The 21,128-nt window shown below is 41.5% G+C and overlaps 1 protein-coding gene across 3 annotated transcripts in view; it reads right to left on the bottom strand.

Annotated features, from left to right (window-relative positions):
- Nucleotides 1-21,128, bottom strand: part of Wipf1 (WAS/WASL interacting protein family member 1) — a 106,458-nt gene that overhangs the window by 45,884 nt on the left and 39,446 nt on the right. Inside the window, exon 1 of one of the 3 annotated variants that reach the window (XM_048345218.1) lies at nt 17,567-17,908. The exons of the other annotated variants lie outside the window; for them this stretch is intronic. The gene's annotated coding sequence lies outside the window, so the exon portion shown is untranslated. Of the gene's footprint in view, nt 1-17,566; nt 17,909-21,128 lie in introns of those variants that run through there. 3 annotated transcript variants of the gene reach the window in all.

Genomic DNA, 21,128 nt, shown 5'->3' with positions numbered 1-21,128 from the left:
ATATCTAAGGACCTGTTCAAAGCCAGCCTGGACAGGAATGTCTATGAGACTCTTTCTCCAAGTAACCCACCGAAAACAAAAGAAAAAGAAAAAGAAAAAGCTGGAGCTAAAAAGCTCAGGTACAGCACCTAGGCTCTGAGTTAAAGTCCAAGCAAGCAAGCAAGCAAGCAAGAAAGAAAGAAAGAAAGAAAGAAGGAAAGAAAGAAAGAAAGAAAGAAAGAAAGAAAGAAAGAAAGAAAGAAAGAAATAGAGGAAGGCAGAAGGAAGGGAGGGAAGGTGGGAGAGAAAGAGGGAGAGGAGGAGCGGGAGAGAGAGGGACAAAGAGAAAGAAAAGAACTTACAATAAATGCAAATCAAAACAACATTGAGATTCCATCTCACCCCAGTAAGAATGTCCTATATCAAGAAAACTAACAATAACAAATGTTGGAGGGGATTTGGCCAAAAGGGAACCCTACTTCATTGTTGGTGGGAATGTAAACTGGTTCAGCCATTGTGGAAAGCAGTACGGAGATTCCTCAGAAGGCTAAACATTGAGCTACCCTATGACCCAGCAGCCCCACTTTTGGGTATCTACCCAAAAGACCACAAACAAGAATACACTAAAGCCACCAGCACAACAATGTTCATCGCAGCACAATTTGTCATAGCTAAAATATGGAACCAACCCAGATGCCCCCCAATAGATGAATGGATCAGGAAAATGTGGTATATATACACATGGAATTTTATGCCTCTATCAGAAAGAATGACATTGCCCCATTCGTAAGGAAATGGAAGAACTTGGAAAAAATTATACTAAGTGAAGTGAGCCAGACACAAAGAAACATGGACTCTATGATTTACCTCATAGGGAATAATTAGCACAGGTTTTGGCAGAGGATCACAAGAGCCCAATAGCTATGCCCTTATGAACGCATAAGATGATGCTAAGTGAAATGAACTCCATGTTATGGAAACGACTGTTATATCACTGTTGTAATTACTTTCAAAATGCCATGTGAAACCGTAGCTTCTTTAGTTGATGATCCTCTTGTATCCCCTTCCTGTGGTTGTACCCACACTATCACTGTATCTCATCTGAGTACCCTGGATACTGTATATACTGGTATTAGAACTAGGGAGGTAAAAGGGAATATCAAAATTGAGAGACAAAGGATAAAAAGACAAATGACTCCAAAAACAATACTTGCAAAACCATCTGGTGTAAACCAACTGAACAACTCATGGGGGGAGAGGGGAAGGGGGGGAACAAGGGAGAAGGTAACAAACAGTACAAAAAATGTACCCATGGCCTTACATATGTAACTGTAACCTCTTTGTACATCACTTTGACAATAAATAAGAAAAATAAAAATAAAAAAAAGAGATTTGGTTTTCTGTCTGATGTTGCATCTTTGAACACTCACTAGGAGGAGTGAGTATATTCTGTTTGAAGTGTCTTCAAAATCTGATGCTTCTTGTGCCCTTTCAGTCTGGCCTGACTCAACACGGCCTGGCCACATTTAAGTAGGTGCTGCCCTGGACTGTGTAGGATTACACAGGCATCCACAGGAGTGGCCGACACATCAACCTGAAATGTTTTTAAGCTTTGGGATTTGTGGAATTAAATGCAATTTAATTTTATTGGTTAGAGTACATTAGGAAACTTCTTACCCCTTAATCTTGCCACATGATTGTCCACCCACTTGTCACCCTTTCCAGGAGGGCAAAGGGGCTGTGCTACATGTCCCTATAAGCTTTGGAGATATGCAGCACAAAGAATCCTGTCCTTTACTCCTGGCCTTCTAGGTTATCCAATATCCTGACAGCAACTGAAATGACTTCAATAGGTTCTCTGTCACTGTGTATGTATGTCTATGGCTAATTCCCTCATAACTTTCCTAAGACAGTGGTTCTTAAACTTCAACCTCCCACCAAAATGATACACAGTCATGCACTGCATAATGGCATTTTAGCCAGTAACAGACTGAGTCAATTACATAGTCCCATGAGGTGATGTTACTTAGTGCCAATCATAGTTGTGTAAGTATACTCTGTGATAGTCACACAGTGATGAAATCACTTAGAACACATTTCTATTATACAGTGACGAGTGAGTGTTATTTACTTTGTATTTTTATTTTAATTTAACCTAAACACATATTTTGGTGTCACCCTAGGAAACCATATTTACGAATCACACATTCCATTGGTATTACAGTTTTCTGCTACATCTTATTATCAATAATACTTAAACGAATGTTAGCTATTGTCTCTTGAAATCATCTCACAAGCAACCAGCAACAGTGGAACTGTTGAACTCTTAAGATACAGCCTGGGGAGGGAAAGGGAAGTGGTGTGGTCGAGTCCCTCTGGAGCCTCTGAGTGCTCAGTGGTGCTCACATCCTAACTGCATCCCCCACACGTGCACGGCTACACACTGCTTGTCAGGCAGGCTGATTAGCACTTGTGTCTGCCAGTTGGGAAATTATTTGAATTTTCCAGGGCTTCTAGAGCTGATAAGTTTGAGAATTAGGCTTTTAAACTTCACAAGGCAAAGATAACTACAATATTTGTCATAAGGCCCTCTTAATATATTTCTTCTTGCTGATATTTGGTTATGAATCATCTGTAAAACCTGAAGACTTTGAGAAATAAGATGTAAATTTCAACGGTGAAGATGCACAGTATCAAAATGGTTTTTAAAACAAACTCATCATTTAGAAGTGTGCGTGTTTCGTTATAACATCAAGATCTAGTGCCCAGCCTATTACTTACTATAATTTCAAAGAAATAATGAATATAAACAACATTTGAAGATATCTGCAACTATATTAGTGAACTTACTGTATAAGAAATTATCCTAGAACTGAGCATTTACTGTATTATCTCATTGTCTATGGGCCAGGGATCTGGGCACAGTTTAGCTTACACTCAAGGTCTATCAAAAGACTGCAGTCAAGGTATTTGCAGAAAACATGTTCTCATCTGAAGGCTTAACAAGGGGAGAAGCTGCTACCAGGCACATCACATGTTGGCAGAAATCAGCTCTTCATTGGCTACTGGCCCAATGCTTTCTACAGTTCTGTGCTGCATAAGTCTCTCTCTATAGCAACTTATAACATGGTATCATGAGCACAATAGTGAGAGAAACCCCCAAGATGGGAGCCATAGATATTTTAAAACAAAATCTCAGAATTGACTTCTCATCCGACATTACTCACCAAAGAGAATCATTAACTCCAGCCTGTACCCAGAGAAGGATAATACAAGGGCATGAATTTCAGGAGGTTGGGGGGTCACTGGACTGACTATCAGGTTGTCTACTAGGTTGTCTATCACCTAGTGCCATAAAAGAGCTATGCTTTCCATTGGTGAGATGCAACAAGTGCTGTTAGTGCTCCTGAAGTTTGTTGGCTACATTTATAATGAAAGTATGTGAATTTTCAGTGAGGGGTTAATAAAAATAAAAGTATTATTTCCCCAATCCAGTTCATAGACTTCAAGTTTAAAAAATCTGTAATTAAGTACATAGTGTATCTTATACCATCTAAAGTCAGGATTTCTCACATTTATCTGGAATCTATCATCTGTGGGCATTGTGTTTATAAGATATTTTTTTATAAAAAGAAAACCCAAGTGGCCTACTCAGAAACAAATCAACTTTGAAAACTTCCCTCACAGTTGCAAAAGGCAAGTGTCTGGCAACAATAAGGATTAGAGAAACTCAATTAATAATGAACCTTTTACCCCCCTCTGGGCAGATGGTTACCAAATGAACTATGGGAGCAAACAAACCATGATTTAAAATAATAACCACTTTCCTACTGATAAGTAGGACTAGAGTAGGATAGTTGGCAGAGGGGAAGATGTTTTTCTGCAATATCCAAATTATTTAGAATTTGGAGCTATCTGAACTAATGCATCAAAATCATGTGACCAAAGGCTCTGCTTATAACCTTTCCAGTTTAACCACTGCAACTAGTCTCCCAGTGAGGGAGGAATAACCTGGACTACTACCAAAATAAAGCATACCAGAGAAGCAGTCAACTAGGGTCACATTTGCAGGTTTTAATTTTTCCTCCTGGATCCCAATCAAAATTTCTCATTACCCACTCACAGCAATGTTTCAGTGTTCCATTTTAGCAGGGTAGGACTGCATTCAAAATATTCAACCACTATGATACAAAGGCATTAAGCAATAATAACCATGTTGGATGCTGAAGCAGCATCCTGGGGCACCAAGCCTTCAGCTGTGGAATTATGGGAGAAGTTAGAGATCCTGGGATGTACTGGCAATTCACCAATCTGATTTTTAAGCACCTTGATTGTTTAACAACCAGCATGTCTGTATTAGGGCAAATGAGACTGAGCATCAAGTGCAGAGAAAGGCTCCTCATGAGAACTACTACTGTGGGAACAGATCTGGTTGCCCTATAGCTCTCACTGGCCTATTTCTTCCTGAGCCCTGAACTGAGGCCAGAGCCTTCAGGTCCTGAATCAGGTCCTGAATCAGTGTTCATTGGATTCCTCGTGTGAGTCACCAAGAAACTGCTGACTGGCAGTTTCCCCAACAACAGGTGCCTCTGAGCAACCTGGGAAAGCTGTGGCTGGCTAGCACCAACAGACTTCTGTGGAAGAGAAGGTTGAGTACGGCTTTGATGGAGTGTTATAGTCTCAGCCCATCAGTGATATATATATATATATATATATATATATATATATTATTATTATTTTTTTTTTTGCCAGTCCTGGGGCTTGGACTCAGGGCCTGAGCACTGTCCCTGGCTTCTTTTTGCTCAAGGCTAGCACTCTGCCACTTGAGCCACAGCGCCACTTCTGGCCATTTTCTGTATATGTGGTGCTGGGGAATCGAACCCAGGGCCTCATGTATACGGGGCAAGCACTCTTGCCACTAGGCCATATCCCCAGCTCCCCATCAGTGATATTTCACCAATGGATATAAAGTCAAGGCAAATTTCAGAATTAAGAACTTTTATTCTCAGCTTGGTCTAGGAAATGCCAGTATCATTCCAGTGTACTAACTATAAGATACAACTGATTAAAATACAAGAACAAAAGAGTGGCTTTGGGAGTCAAAATGTGTCTTAATAATCTTGCATTGTCTCAGATTTAACTCACAGGAACTCTGAGTTCTCCTCTTAAATGAAGTTAGTGTATCTCCCTTTCCATAATAAATTAGCTTAATTAAGAGCCAGCACAGGTGGTAGATGCCTGTAATCCTAGCTACTCAGGAGTCTAAGATCTGAGGATCACAGTTTGAAGCCACCTGGGCAGAAAACTCCATGAGATTCTTTTCTTCAACTAACTAGCAAAATCGAGGTGGAAGTAAACCTCAAGTGTTAGAGCCTCCAGCCTTGAGCAAAAACGCCAAACAAGAGGTGAGGCCCTGGGTTCAAGCTCTTGTACTGGCAAAAAAAAAAAAAAGACAAAAACCACAACAAACAAGCACCAAAAACAAAAACAAGGGGCTGGGAATATAGCTTAGTGGCAAGATTGCTTGCTTCGAATACATGGAGCCCTGGGTTCGAGTCCTCAGCACCACATATATAGAAAAAGGCCAGAAGTGGCACGGTGGCTCAAGTGGCAGAGTGCTAGCATTGAGCAAAAGAAGCCAGGGGTAGTGCTCAGGCCCTGAGTTCAAGGCCCAGGACTGGCAAAAACAAAACCCAACCAAAAACACCTTCTCATATCACTTCTAAGTATGCACATCTTCTCCATTATATCACTCTAATCACCCCACTTAAATCCACATACCTATCAGTGTGACTCCATCCTTTCTTATCCTGATGTACTTCTTCATAGTGATTATTACATTCTAACCTTTTAAGAGATACATCATGTAAAGCCAGGCATGTTGGTACACACCTGTAATCCTAGCACTCAGATGGCTGAAGCAGGAGGATCATGAGTTCAAGGCCAGCCTGGGCTACATAGCAAGGGTCAAAAAAGCAAAAAAAAAAAAAGCAAGGCAACAGAGACATCATTGTGCGTCATGTATGCACCAAGTGTATGTCGTGAGTCGTGTATGTTGTGAGTCACGCATGCCGTGAGTGGGAGAGAGGAGGGGTGGTGAGTCTAACCTACACAGCAAAAATGCCTGGGCCTTGATGAATACCCTTGTCTGATCAATCACCGAAGGACAAACATTCACTTCTGTGCTGAAGTAGGTGTTCCAGGGCTCTGGAGTGGTAGAAGACTGCCCCAGAAACTGGATTCTGGACACAATGGATTTCTTTTGGATGTGACTGGTTAGTTGACTGCTCAACTAACTGACTTTATTGTGGAGCAGCATTTCCCCCCATGAATGTGTTTCTGAATCCTCTGAGATCATCAGCCAAAGTGTGTGGAACATGTGCTGTAGTAAGATTTCATTGAAATGTATAAAGATGATGAATGTCCACTGCCTCAAATTCCCTTTAGTGTAGGACATATTGGCTACACATGCACTAGGTGTAGAGCCTGGCCAGTATCCATGAAGAGGAGCCCTGTACCCGTGATGTCCCTGAACCCTTCAGTCCCAGAGTAACTGGAAGAGCAGGTAATATCCAGGCCATTATGAATCTCAGTGACTCCCTGATCAGATTACAAATGTCAGCAAATATGGTCAGAACAGTAGAGCTAATTTGACATGGAGTGAAGACCTGAAAATAGCTGTGCTTCTTTTTTTTTTTTTTTGCCAGTCCTGGGGCTTGAACTCAGGGCCTGGGCACTGTCCCTGGCTTCTTTTTGCTCAAGGCTAGCACTCTGCCAACTTGAGCCACAGTGCCACTTCTGGCCTTTTTCTATGTATGTGGTGCTGAGGAATCGAACCTAGGGCTTCATGTATATGAGGCAAGCACTCTTGCCACTAGGCCATATTCCCAGCCCAGCTGTGTTTCTTGATGCCACTTCCTGAAGGGCAGTTGAAAGCCTGGTGGAAACTCTGGTGACCACAATTGTGTGACGCAAGCCAGAAGACTTTTAAAACTGTGCACTTATCCAACAAGAACAAGTCCCACAGATCCTCCAGCCGTAGAAGCAGCTGTTATTATGACTCCACCCATTCTGCCTAGAGCACAAGATTCTGGTCACGCCCCCAATTTTTCATGTTTTTCTCTGGTCAATGGGATATAAGAATTAGGGCCACGCCCACATTCCATGCTGTCTAGTAGCACTGGTATTCCCTCAGTTGGCTCACACCACTAATGGCAGTTGTGGGAGGTAGAGGGGAGAGAATCCAGGTGATTTTGGAAATACAGTAGGGAGTAGACTTAGTTGGAGGTTGTTGCAAGAACAGAAGTGATTTCAGAAAGCCTAGGAATGTGCCTCCACTTCCCATCTTCCCCATCCCAGCACTGCGATGTCTGAGCAAACAAGATTGTCCTGATGGACCTGCAGAATCCCAGAAAAAGAAGACAACTAAAAAGGGAGGTAACCCCAAGACAAACACTACTGGGTACTATAATTCAACTAAGGGTTTGGCCAAAGACCACACAGATGGAGCCTCTTCAGACTTTGAGCACAGTCAGAGCTGCCAGGATCGAGTGTCACAAGTGAGGACCTGGAAAGGCACTGCCAACATCTGGCACTTGCCCTGGACTCCAGCAGAACATGAAACCAGCAGGTTTGCAGTGAGATTGAACAACTGAAGTAAGAAAAGAAAGACCTTCAGGATCAACAGGGGAAAGAGAATGAGAAGTTCTTGTGTGCAGGAAGCACTAAAAGCAGAGCTAGAGCTCCATAAACTTATCGAAGCAGATGTTGGTTTCAGAAAAATCTGATTTACAATCTGTCCTAGCCCACATGCAGCAGGTGGCCAATGAAAGAGAATGGGAGCCAAAGGGTCTAGCCAACCACCTGCAGGCTCCATAACAGCGGGTTACAGAGCTAGAGATAACACTGTCTGCAGTGTCCACCACACAGAATGAGACTACCAAGAACAACCTAGAGCTGCAGCTCCAGCAAAAGGCCAGAAGCTATAATGACATGGAAGAAAAGAACACCAAGCTGCAGGAGAGGCTAGAAGTGCTACTGATCCAGAAGGCTGACATTAAGATAAAAATTTATGTACTACAAGCACTAGTGGAGTGGGCAGAGTTGGAAAGACAACTAGACAACATGACAGAGTTGGTGACAGCATTAAAGTTGGAGAAACAACTCTGCAGAGAACCTGAGGGTGAAGAGGTCCACATGGCAGGAGAAGGTCCAGAAGCTCTTGAAGCAAATGAGTCAACTGAGAGAGGAGAAAGAGCAAGGCAGGTACTGGACTTCAAGACCAATCTGGTGGAACTGAGAAAGCAGCTGGCAAAGCTGCTGACCCTGCATCCCTGTTGCAGGACCATCTCAGGCTGAGCAGCAGCTGCAGGCCCAGGCCTTCCAGATGCAAGAGGGGGAGCTTAGAACTTGGAGGAACAACTTCACACCCAGGTACAGGAAAACAAGAGCCTCCATCTCCAGAACCTGGAGCAGCAGGAGTGGCTATGGATACTGAAGAAGGATGAGGAATGGAATCAGCATGCTGAGGATTGGCACAAGATCCTTGAGACAATGGAGGGGGAACATAAGACCATGAGATGCACAACCCAGAGCTAAAAGACCAGGTGGCTCAGCTGCAGGAGGCTTTCACAAGCTGAGCGGTGAGAAGGGGGCCCTGCAGCAGCACCTGCTGAGGCAGACCCAGCTGTTGGAGCAGCTGAAAGAGAAGCAGGTACAGAGCAAGTTAAGGGACCAGACAGTGCCTCAAATGTTACAGGCTACACTGAATTGCCTGGAAGCAACAAGACGAGAATGAGAAACTGCAGCTTCAGCAGAGCTTCCTGGCTTTCCCTAGGAAAGGTGAAGTAGTGAGCAAAGAAGAAAAGGGTGAGGAGGCGACCCCACCAGATCTGACTCCCATTGGATGTAGACAACCCACAAACCATGTGGGAATTTTACCTTGAAGCGCTATCCATTGCTGAATCAAAGAAGGTGAAGCTCAGCCAACAGCTGCAGGAACAGCAGGCCCATGAAAATGGAAGCAGAAATGTTTTGCAGAGTGCAACTTGAAGACAATGTGGAACCTACCCAAGGAGAGGCTGGGATGCTGTGCCACTTGTGGAACCCCACCACAGAGCAGATTGTGCTACTGCTGCCCAATATCCAGCAGGCTTGGGCAATGAACCCACCTTCCCTTTCTTCTCCAAACTGATGCAAATGATGAGTTTGAGATAAGTACTATCTAAAGACCTGGAAGCTGCTGCGTGGAGAAATGGGCTCTTGTCTTCTTGCATGTTCTTTGGGACATGGCAGCTGGGGGGCATTCTCTCAGGCCCTGTTATAATGGGGGGTGGCAAGAGGTAAGTACAGGCCAGATAGAGCAGAGGCTGCTAAGAGGTGGCCCAAATTTGGGATGTCTGATAGTCCATTGGTTGCCAAGGAAGGGGCTCACATGATGATTATTACAAAGGAAGATAGGGAGCAATGGCATAGTTTTTTTCTATTAGCATATTGTATTTATGATGTTATTTTATAAATGACTTCCGTATTTGCATACTCATATTATTTTCTGATATATTTTCATGCTGATTTATGGAATTATTTTCATAACTCTTTAGATTTTTTAAGGAAAAATTCATATTTTAATGAATTATTTCATTATTTAACATTAAAATTGTGCATTAAAAATCATATGCTGTATCAGCAACACTGTATTTTCTCATTTGCATTTTAATTTACTACAAAGGTAGTACAGAGGTGAAAAAACAGTACAAACTGTGAAAAAGAAAAAATATTAAATCTGACAGTTTAGAAAAATGAACTAATATAAATAGAACAAATAGAGGTGTCTTGTAGTGGAAAAGCATAGACCAAAGAAGTACAAAAATGTAATGCAGAATAATATACACAATTATAGAACATCTATAGTGAGAATATTATGCATCTCAATTTTTCACTTACGAATGTCTCAAGTGATACATATGGTATACTGTTCATTAAAATTAATAAAATATTAGGAAAATTTAAAAAATCAAGGCACTAGTGATAAACACCTATAATCCTAGCTACTCAGAAGGCTAAGATCTGAGGGCTGGGGTTCAAAGCTGAGTCTAATTAACCACCAAAAAACTGTACGTGGAGCTGTGGCTCATGTGGTAGAGCATTAGACTTGCACCAAAAAGCTCAGAGACCATGCCCAATCCTTGAGTTCAAGCCCCAGGTCCAGTGTGTACACAAACACACACACATATTATATAATCTTAGATTTACTGCTCATGGCTCATATTCTTCAAGAAGATCTACATGAGAGGTTCTCAATAAATATTTCCAAATCAAGAGAAAATGTCAAAAGAAAAGTGAAGAGCTCAAAGAAAAACAACTAGAAAATTTTCCAGTGTATAAAAAGTCTTGTGATTTTCAGTGACAGAACCGACTATGTTTCATTTTCTTCTTTTAATAATACTTGTGTGCTTGAGATATTCTGAAGTGGAGAAACAAAGACATAAGCCTGACACTGAGAAAAGGCTGCTGTTCAACCAGCAAAGATCCTAGAAGTAGCTGTGATATACGTACAATTTTGGCCTTCCTCTCTGATTCCTGACTCATAACTTCCTCCCCAAGGCAGACCATAGAAACCAGAATTTCTCTTCCCCTAGGCAAGGGAAAAGAAGTTTCAAGACCTCATGAAACTTCCCTAGCCTTTTTCCCCCCAGCTTTTTTTTTTATTATCTTGGATAGGCCCATAAAGAAATTATCTAACTTGTACTTATCTGATGGTAGGTCATAAGACCTTATTCCAGACAAATCTTACCCCATGTTCTGAAGGGAGGAATGCTACACAGGCCAAGAAGATGATACAACAGCTGGGTTTCTCTACCTAGTCTACCATTAGATATGCAATATCACCATAACAACTCAAAAGGCCTAGGGAGATCCCAAATAGCTGAACAGTGGCTACTGGAGGTTCCTGGTGGGCGGCATCCTGTCCCTTCTACCACCCCTCCCTCTGTGGTCTCTTCACCTGTGTCCTTTGTAATATCTATTGTGTTCCCTGTGTTCTGTGAGCTGCTCCAGTAAAGTAAAATCAAGCCAAAGGAGGGGACTGTGGGAACTCTAATCTGCAGCTAATGGGTCAGAAGCACAGGTGGTGGAGTGGGGCTGGCATCTAAAGTGGGGATGTTTGCACAACTTGTATATATGATAGTTATTACCAGGTTTACAGCGTCAGTACCAAATCGGCTTAGAAGACCTCTGCTGGTATCTGCTGCAGAATTGCTGCTTGTTTGCTGGTAGGAAAGATGTTCACATTGGCCAAGTCTTAGATGTGATCTTTGTTGTGAGTGTATACTAAAAGAAAACTCAGTCTGAGTCTCAGTTGGTTTAGAGCTAGATTACTGTACTTCAAATACAGCCATCATCATGGAGGCCCTAAAACCTCCCTTGTATCCAGGAGCCAGAAGAATCAGATTCAGACTGGCTGACCTCCATTAAAAATTTACAAGGGGCTGCCGAGCATCCTAGAATTTACAAATGTTGTTAATTTCCACTGACCCTGTCCATTGTCCACACTATATCTTTGCAAGATAATGGTACTCAGGAGTCTTAATTTGGTATTCAGAAGATGGAGTAGAGATTTTGGAATTAATACTAAGGGTCATTAACCTTTACAAGGACTGCTTAATCCAGGACATGGTGAGCCATGATATTCATTCATATGTCTCACTAAACATTTTTGCGTGCATAAGATTCAACAAATCCTTTCCTGGCCTATCCTGTGCCCAGTAGTAATTTTACTTGCTGGGCCTGTTTTCTTTGCTCTATGGGGACCAGCTCATTGCACACAAACTTTCTCCAGATAAGAGGAACCACATTTTTTGCCTACAAAATTAGAATCATATTGCTGTATCTCCCAGGAATTTGAATGAGAGGAATGAACTTGCCTCAAGTGTCTTCTTTTTCTAAAAATATCCATGATTCTATTTTTTACCTGCTGCCTTAAATCTTAAATAATGACAATAGCATCTGAAAACTTCTTTCATAAATGGTTCCCAAAGCCAGATATTCCTGGCACTGAAATAGAGGGGGGAAAAACTAGTTTTAAAATAACCTGACATTTTTGTCTTTTAGAACCAACTATTCTCTGGCTCTTTCAATTCTCTTTCCCTTGCTTTCTGCTTCCATAGGAACCCTGAAAAATTACTGAGTCATCATCAGGATCTACTGTCTTAAATCAATGCACTTGTTTTCCAAGTTTTTTTTCTCTACATGAAACCTCAAACATTTAAGTCAGGCAACTATATTCATGAGCATTTGTCTCTCTTGCAGGAAAGTTTTTTTTTCTTCCTGAACAAACATTTATTGAGCTTATCACATGCCAAATAGTAGGTTTTTATTTGCACATATTACTTGTACAAAATGCTGGGCTTTATAATGACATTTTTACCCATTTATGTAATGTACTTGGATATTGTATTCATCCCCATTATCCCTTTTTGTCCTATCTTCTCTTTCTTGCTGCTCCTTTTCTTCTTCCCAAATAGTCTCCTTTCTACTTTCATGTCTTAAAAAAATATTCTGCATATGAGCAAAAATGTGACGTTTGTCTCTCAGATTTTGGCTTACTTTGCTCAACATGAACTCCAGTTCTATTTTCCTTGGAGAGAAGGTTATTAAATGCTTAGGAGAAAGGGGCTGAGGGAGGAAACACACTGTCCATGCATAAAACTTGGGCTTTCAAAAAGTGATGGGCATGTAATGACAAACATAAAAGTTTGTAGAACCAAGAAAGATAAAAGAAGAGAAAGACCAAAGATGTATTTTATTTGCTTTGAAAGAGGTTTATGGAAAAGTCCTGGTGGCAGTTCATAAAAAAACTGCTCATTTAATTGACTTGTGGGACTAGGACTTTTCTTAAGAAGTCACAGGGCAGTAAGAGGCAGAGCGGGAGCATCAGCTCTCCCTTTAACAGCTCCCTCTGCATAGCAGGCTGCTGAGTATTGGGCAGCCCCTCCTCTTTCTCTACTAGGGCTATACCCAGACCTCAGGAGTGAAGCTCCACAGGTGTCAAATTCCTCGAAGGAAGACCTGTCTTTCTATAGTCTGGAAAGCAAAGAATAGTAATTCACTAGCAAACCTCCAAATAGGCATAGCCTCCTAGTCTGAAGTTAGCTGCATATACTAAATAATTGGAGGCTCCAACCATCTAATGACTTTTAGTGACAGGAATACACATGCTAAAGTATTTCTTCCATTATAAAAAAAATACTTATGTGCAATTATGTATAAATATTCTATTAAAACATTTTTTGTTTGTCAGTTGTGGAGCTTGAACTGAGGGTCTGGGTGCTGTCCCTGAGCTTTTGTGCTCAAGGCTAGTGCTTAACCACTTTGAGCTACAGTTCCACTTCCTGTTTTCAGGTGGCTAATTGAAGATAAGAGTCTCATAGACTTTCCTGCCTGGGCCAGCTTTGGACTGTGATGATCAGATCTTAGCCTCCTGAGTCACTAGGATTACAGGAGTGAGCCACCAGTGCCCAGATCACCAAACACTCTTAAAGCAATACTATGATTACAAAACATTCGTTTGGATATGAGGTGTCATCCTACAGGCTCATATGTTGGAAGCTTGGTTCTCAATGATGCAGTGCTCAGAGCTGGGATTTTTGGGAAGTGACTGGGTCACCGGGCTCTGACTTCATCAATGGATTCATCCCCTGATGGACGGTGGTAGAAGGTAGGAGACAGGGCCCAGCTGGAGGAAGAAAGTCACCAGAGATGTGTTCTGGAAAGATGTGCCTAGCCCCTTCTTAGCTTACATGACATGAACATCTTTCCCCAAAGATGCCCTTCCTGGGCCTAAAAGCAATGCAGCTAGACAACCATGAACAAAGACCTCTGAACATGTGAAGCAAAATAAATCGTGTTCATTTTGTTGGGTTTTTTGATGAAGTCTGATGAGTTAACTTAAAATATGGCATCAAAATCTAAAACTAACACAAGTACAAAGGAAACCCAATTTGTTGCAGAAAACATCACACATATGCTCTGACTGTTGAATATCTAGCTGGTTAGTCTCAAAGCAATAACTTCTCCTTAGCATGAAGAAATTACAATGTTAGTGTTATATGAATACCTTCAGGTGGAATGGGTAGGATGTAATATAAACTAGGAATAGGTGACTCTTAAATTCAGTTTGTTGTACCATGACAGGGCTCTCCTTTGAGGATTCATCCTTTCCTATTTTATTCTTTTCCAGGAAAAGTTTTCTACACTTTTTCACAAACAAACAAATGAAGCCATTCTTGTCATATTCATAAACAAATGCAACTGCTCTTGTCATTTTCTGATGCTTCTTTGAAGGGAGTTTGTGATACTTGGAAGCTTTTAAAAACAGAAAAACAACACAATGCTGTTATTGTTGAAAATGAACTCTGCACCTTGTGGACAGGGATAGGAGGGGAAAACTGGGGGACAGTGAAGGAAGAAATGACATTGTCCAATAAAGAAATGTACTCATTACCTGATTTATGAACTAGTAACCCTTCTGTACAGTACCTTAATTGTAACAATAAAATTATATTAAAAGGCTGGGAATCTGGCCTAGTGGCAAGAGTGCTTGCCTTGTATACATGAAGCCCTGGGTTCGATTCCCCAGCACCACATATATAGAAAACAGCCAGAAGTGGTGCTGTGGCTCAAGTGGCAGAGTGCTAGCCTTGAGCAAAAAGAAGCCAGGGACAGTGCTCAAGCCCTGAGTCCAAGGCTCAGGACTGGCAAAAAATAAAATAAAATAACATATATATATACATTAAAAAAAGAACACCAACTTTCCACCTGATAAAGAAACAAAGGGCAATTGAAATGGAAAAGTGACTTATCAATCAGACATTGGTAATTCCTTCTTGGAAGTGTCAGGGTCTGTATTAGCATTCATACTTATAGAAGATAGTACTTCCAGCCAAAGAATCATTACCTAACATTGTGTCAGACTGCCTATCAAATCTTCCTTACCATTTCCTTCCAGAAAATCTGTAACCTAAACATCTGCCACAGGCACCCCTGCAGAACAGCCCCTCTGAACTTGCTCATTTTCCTAAGCAAGCAGTCCAAGATGTTGAGCTAGATCCTGCCATCTTGAAATGATGTCCAAGGATGAGCTTGAGTAAAAGATGCACTCATATCAAACTTCGTTTCCTTTTTGCCTACTATCATGAACATGTGTGTGTATATTTGTATGTGCATGTGTGTATTACGTACCTTGCTATTTTATCCCCCTGAGATCTAAACATCTGTGGATGCTGTTCTCAGTGTTACTGTCACGTCGTGTGGGATCTTGAGGAGAAGAGGCTGCCCATATGTCAAGCTCTGGGTGAAGGGAGATTTGTGAAGCCAACCTCATTCCTCCTCTTATTTCATGGACTCAGTAATTCGACCACAATGTCCCTTCCCATAAAATGTACCATTTATCTCTCCAGATAAAGGCCAATTCTCATCTAACACTTTTGACCTTCAAAGTGAACTCTATATTCAACTTGGTAGTAATTCTTGTCTAACAATTACACACAAAATTACCCTTCTTTCCACCATCCAGCATAACCCACTACCTTCTGTCATTCTGCCTCCTCCTTTTTATCAGAACCCCTCCAGCCTTGAGTCCAAAGGGGCTGCAAAAATGAGAACTCTGAAAACCTTTGCATGCATCTTCAATACCAAAGAACATAGTAAACGAAAAAGTAGAGAATGTGCCATGAAGTGGTTAGGAAGAATTCTGGAAACAGCTCTGAGAAAGATGCATTCACACACACACACACACACACACACACACGCACACGCACACGCACACACACACATGCACACACACACGCGCGCACACACACTTTAATCCATCTGGAAAGTTTTTTAAGAAAATAAAAAGCTCCTTTCTAGTAGGAGAAGCAGATTAGCATAATATGAAACTCCATGAATAGCAAAGCTCTATGACATACTAAAAAAGCAAAACAAAACTGAAAGAAGAGCTCCTTTGAAGGAGGCACAGCCACTTGCTAAGCTGTACACCTCTTTGTGGTGCTCAGGGGAGTACCACGAATGTTCCACCACACTGAAGTTCCTACTTGGGCATCTCCAAGCACTTGTGCCAAGGGATCCAATAGTAGTAAGGTGCCCATCCCCCACCTGATGAAAGCGGTGGGTTTAGAGTTAGCTCCTCAATGCTAGCCAGTGTCTCTGAAACCACCAGAGCTGAGTCCTGACTTAGAACCTCCCCTACTGTCAGTTTCCTCTCCATTTTCTTGCACAACTTAGTACCAAACAATGAAAAGTATGTGGCAATTTGAGGACAAAAACAACAATGATTTTTCACTTTCAAAACAGTCCTGGTTATTTTGCATTACTGACATATAAACATGTGTATCGAGTGACCATTCACCCCTTTGCTGTTTATCAGTAGATATATTTTAGAACATTCAGGCTGGAATAAACAAACAGGAAGTTGTGAATTCTTGACTCCTTTCCTCATTACCTCTCTGTCTCCATTAATACATAACGCAACCAAAGAAACAAAGCTAGAATGGTCCACAAAATGTTCAGTAAGAGCTCAGCCACCTTTCTGGCTTAGTAACCTGTTCTAGTGCTTAACAATGCTTGAAGAATGAAGTAACTTCCTTTTACTAAGTCAGACTTGAGCCATTTTCCTTGCTCATTATCTGTCTGGAAGTAGCAGGCATTGTGTCAGAACCCTTTAGCAATTTCTGGTTCTTTCCAAAAACTATTCTTTCTTGGCCACAGGATAAATGATCCTGAGTCCTTCAGTTGTTTGTGAGTCCTTCTTCTCCAACTCTTTCCCCATCGTTTTTAGCCTCTTCGTTTTTTTCCTCCAAACTCTTTCAATCTTCCTACCAGAAGCACATGTCTGAGGAAAGAAATCTAGTGAATTCTAAGCCTTAAAGTTTCCCCAAACTGCTGGCTGAGCGTTAGCTCCAGACTGTCTTGTCTTCTTAGAGAAGTGACTTCCTCATCTCGTATTCAAGCCGCCCTATTCTCTACTCCCATTTTGTATTAGCAAGAGAAGGAAGGGGGAAGAAAAAAAATTAAGAGAGAGTAAAATGACCAGGAAAAAAGAATGTACAGACCTAAGAAATTATCTTAAAATAAAATACAAGTCAAAAGATGTGGCACATTGGAACAACAAACGTTTACAAAGAGCCCTTAGCATGCTTTTACACACAGCATTTCTATATTCTCTACTGCCCTGTCCACACCCCACATGTCTGCAGACACAAGTTCATCTGTCCTGTTTCAAATTCATGCTAATAAATAAAAATGAAAAGAGGCTTAGCTGCATTCCATGAAGTAAGTTACTTAAACATCTTAACTTGTTTTTTGTAGGCACAGAAGCTCTAAACAAGGAAATCAAGCAATTCTGAGAATTTCTTTTCACCATACTGGCTCAAGGTTTGTTCCTCTTAACAGCTAAAGTTACCAGCCATGCCCTGGATTACACATTCAAAGCCTGAGCAGTTTCTTTTTATTAGAGAAACAGTTACAGGAAAGAGAATCAGGTTTTTGAAAGCAGCCACAAAAGGATTTTCAGAGGGAAAAAGGCACTAACCTGGGTTGTTTGAATCCGCTGAAACGACTAAGTGCTCAAGTCCTTGCTATCTATCTGCTGGCTAGCTTCCTGTAAAGCTGCATGTGACATTGCACTTCCTCTCCACACCTTCTTCTACTGCCTCTCCAAGCGCTCACAGGCATGTGATAACATCGGCTGGCTGCCTCTTCACGTGAGGTCATCCCTTGTCAACAGAAATGGTGGTCTCCCCATAGAGGTCCCCCAGCTTCTTTTGGGTGTTTGCAGAGTACAAGTAAAGAGGAGATAAAATGGGGTTAGAGGGTAGAGAGGTACTTTCTGAGCCCCTGGCTCCTCTGACTCCATTCCAAGCAGAGAGAGAGACTCTTGAACTCCCTGGCCTGCAACTTGAGGTTGGAGGCCCCCAGCTGAGCAGGGGTAGAGTCTGGGGTTAGGGTACCCTCCTGTTGTCAGAGCAGCAGCTAGAGCTGCTGCCCACCCCTGGGGACTTTTAAGGAAGAGCCCTGGATGAAGTGACTCCTAGGATGTCCCCATACTCTGCTCTGGGGTACACCATCAGTGGTTCACACCCTGATTTTGGCTCACCTTTCCTCAGACACTGACCCTGAACTTCCTGGGATAGTCTCAAATTCACAGGCAGCCTACTCAGTCATGCTATCAGACAGTGTGCCCTAATTCTTGGTCTAGAAAAACAAAGCCAGCCTCCTGAGCTAAGTAACTGTGGTGCTAGCCTGGTGGGAGAGCTAAGGATAGCTCCCGGTTATGCCTGCCCTTCTTTGCCCTGGTTAGTAGGGAGAGGCTGGAAGAGAACTGGGCAAGGACTGAGCAAGAAGCCCAAGGACACCAATTCTACCATCATGTTTCTCTTTCTTTTTATAATTCCCCTAGCATCAGGAGGGTCCAAACACACTGGAATTTGTAGATGTGAGAAGTGGTGTCTGAGATCACTTCCTGGACCAAAGGAGATAGTCTGTAATTCCCACAACTTGGGTCAATGCAGAAAAGCCAAAACTGTTTCTATTTGGCTATCCTGACATAATTCTTTTTAACAAAATGCCTCCCCACTTTTTTTTTTTGCCAATCCTGGGGCTTGAACTCAGGGCCTGGGTGCTGTCCCTGAGCCTCTTTGTGCTCAAGGCTAGTGCTTTACTATTTGAGCCACAGCACTATTTCTGGCATTTTTGGAACAGTTTCTTTGAGATAAAAATCTCATCGGGACTTTTCTGCCCAGGCTAGCTTCAAACCATGATTTTCAGATTGCAGCCTCCTTAGTAGTTAGGATTACAGGCACAAGCCATCAGCTTTTACAAAATGCTTTTAAAGTGATGCTTCAGTTTTTACTAAGATAGCTATTAGCCAAGTTCCAAGTCTTGAAAATATCATCTAATAATTTCCCAAGAGGCTTTCTATGCGAGAACACCAAGTAAGGAAAGGAGTCCTGCGAGTCGGAGATGAGGACAACAGTCAGACTCAAAGGTCTCACCACTTGATTGCAGTTCTGGCTTTAGAAACCACACAATTGTCTTTTGTCTTGACAGCTGGTTGAGGGCTGGTTTTCTGAATGGATTGTCCATTTAGATTAGCCAGTTGAACCAAGATACCCAACCAAGCTACAGACATAGTATAAGCTTTAAAATAAGAGTAATAAGGAAGTGGAACCATGGCTCCATTGGTAGAGCGCCAGCCTTGAGTGAAAAGGAGTAATGGTAAAATCTTGCCATCTTTGAGTCAGATATCACAAAGAAGTTTGGAGAAAAAAAAACTATGTGGGTAAAAAAAATAACAAATTACTCTATCTGAAAGTATCTACAAGTGTTACATTCTGAGCTCAGCTTCCAGTTCTCTTTTTCAACTAAACAGTTAGGTTCTTAAACTAGTTATGCTCTTAATTAGAAAAGGTCTGGACAAAATACCTTATAATGTTCTTTTCAAATTCCTAACCTGATTTTCTGTCTGTAATTTTTTTCCTGTTTAGAAATTTAAAATGTTTTCTTTTCCAGAATAGTTGTAGATTGACAGAAAAACTGTGAGTGCCTATATATTCTACATTGTCACCTCGCCCTCATGACTAACATTTTACAATCAGAAATATTATCATTAAGTCTATAGTTTATTTTGGGCCCATCCAGGACACCATCTTATAGTCAGTCACCAGGACTTCCATAGCTCTCCTGGGCTGTGACACTTGCTCCCTTTCCCTGCTATGAAGACTGACAGTGTTGAGGTATACTGGCTAAGGATTTTGTAGAATGTGCCACAACAAGATCTCTCTGATGTTTTTCTCATGATAAGACTAGATTATAGGTTATTTTGATGAGAAACACAGGTTAAATACTATTTTAATCATGTGTACAGTTCCTCTCCAATTGTCTATGATTTTTGTCTTACTTTGTCCTAACAAAATAAACTAGATTTATTGACCAGAGAGAACTTTTATTTTGCCTTCAGTTTTCTTTTGTTCTATCCATATGCACTAATAAAAATCCTTTTTTGTGTGTGCAGTTGCATTCATAAAATTAGTTATAGCATCTACCAGCAGCAAAACATCAAAGCTGAGGCCAAATGAATGAATTCCTGCATTCCCTTCATTCCAAGATGCATGTCTGCAGGGCTAGTGTTTCTCCTTCATGTTTTTACACTTCTGGAATCAAGGTGTGTCTTTAATATTGTGCCCTTTCTTCCTCTTTACCTTTCATTACTTTGATGGAAGACACCACCATATGGTTGGTAGTGTCTTAGGAATGGAGGAAATAAAGCAATCAGTTAACTCTTATTTGGAGTAATAAAAATCATTGAACTATTTTCCCCATTTTTATTTTTTCACTGAACAAATATTTTTATCAAAGTGGTTTGATATGTAGTGTAAACAGACATTTAGAAAAGCCGTAAGATTTTTAACTACTCCCAGGCACATTCTAAAGTTCTAAAGTTACATCAAAGCGTAACATTGTCATCAAGTCCTAAAGACAGAGAAAAGAGGAGAGGTGTTGAATTCTTCTATGAGATTACTATCTCTGACTTTTTGTGTTTCCTGCCTCACTGTCTCCACATCTCATGGATCCTGCTTGGGGAGCCAATGGTGTATGCTGACTAACTGGGAGAAGTTGCAGTCTGGAGCATGAGGAGCCTGCATACTGGTCAGCAGGCAGGCAGTGGGGAAGCCTTCGGGCTCCTACTCCTCCCTTCCCCTCTCACCCCCAGAGCAGCCAAAGACCTAGCACAGAACCAGCTGTTTCCTTCTCTGTGGCCAGGATCTGGCCTGCAGTTAGTGAGCTGTTTGTTTAGTTCACATCTTGCTTTTTTCCTTCCTTTTAATGAATAGAAATTATTCCAACCACTCACCACTGGCCTATTTCATGATCGGTCACACCAAAATCTCAATCTTTTCATGTAGATTGGCTACTATAAGCACTGTTTCCTGTCTCACTCCTATGAAAAGGCACCAAGGCACCCATAGTGCCCTAATCAGTTCACCAGCATCCAGATAGGACTTGATGAAGATTGTGGACTGTTTGTAGCAGCAGACATTTACCAAATCTTTCTACATGTAGACATGTGGTTGGTGTTTTACACACACTCTCAT

This window comes from Perognathus longimembris, chromosome 4, assembly GCF_023159225.1.
Source record: "Perognathus longimembris pacificus isolate PPM17 chromosome 4, ASM2315922v1, whole genome shotgun sequence".
NCBI classification, from domain to species: Eukaryota; Metazoa; Chordata; class Mammalia; order Rodentia; family Heteromyidae; genus Perognathus; species Perognathus longimembris.
This window is presented reverse-complemented; position numbering and strand designations above follow the sequence as displayed.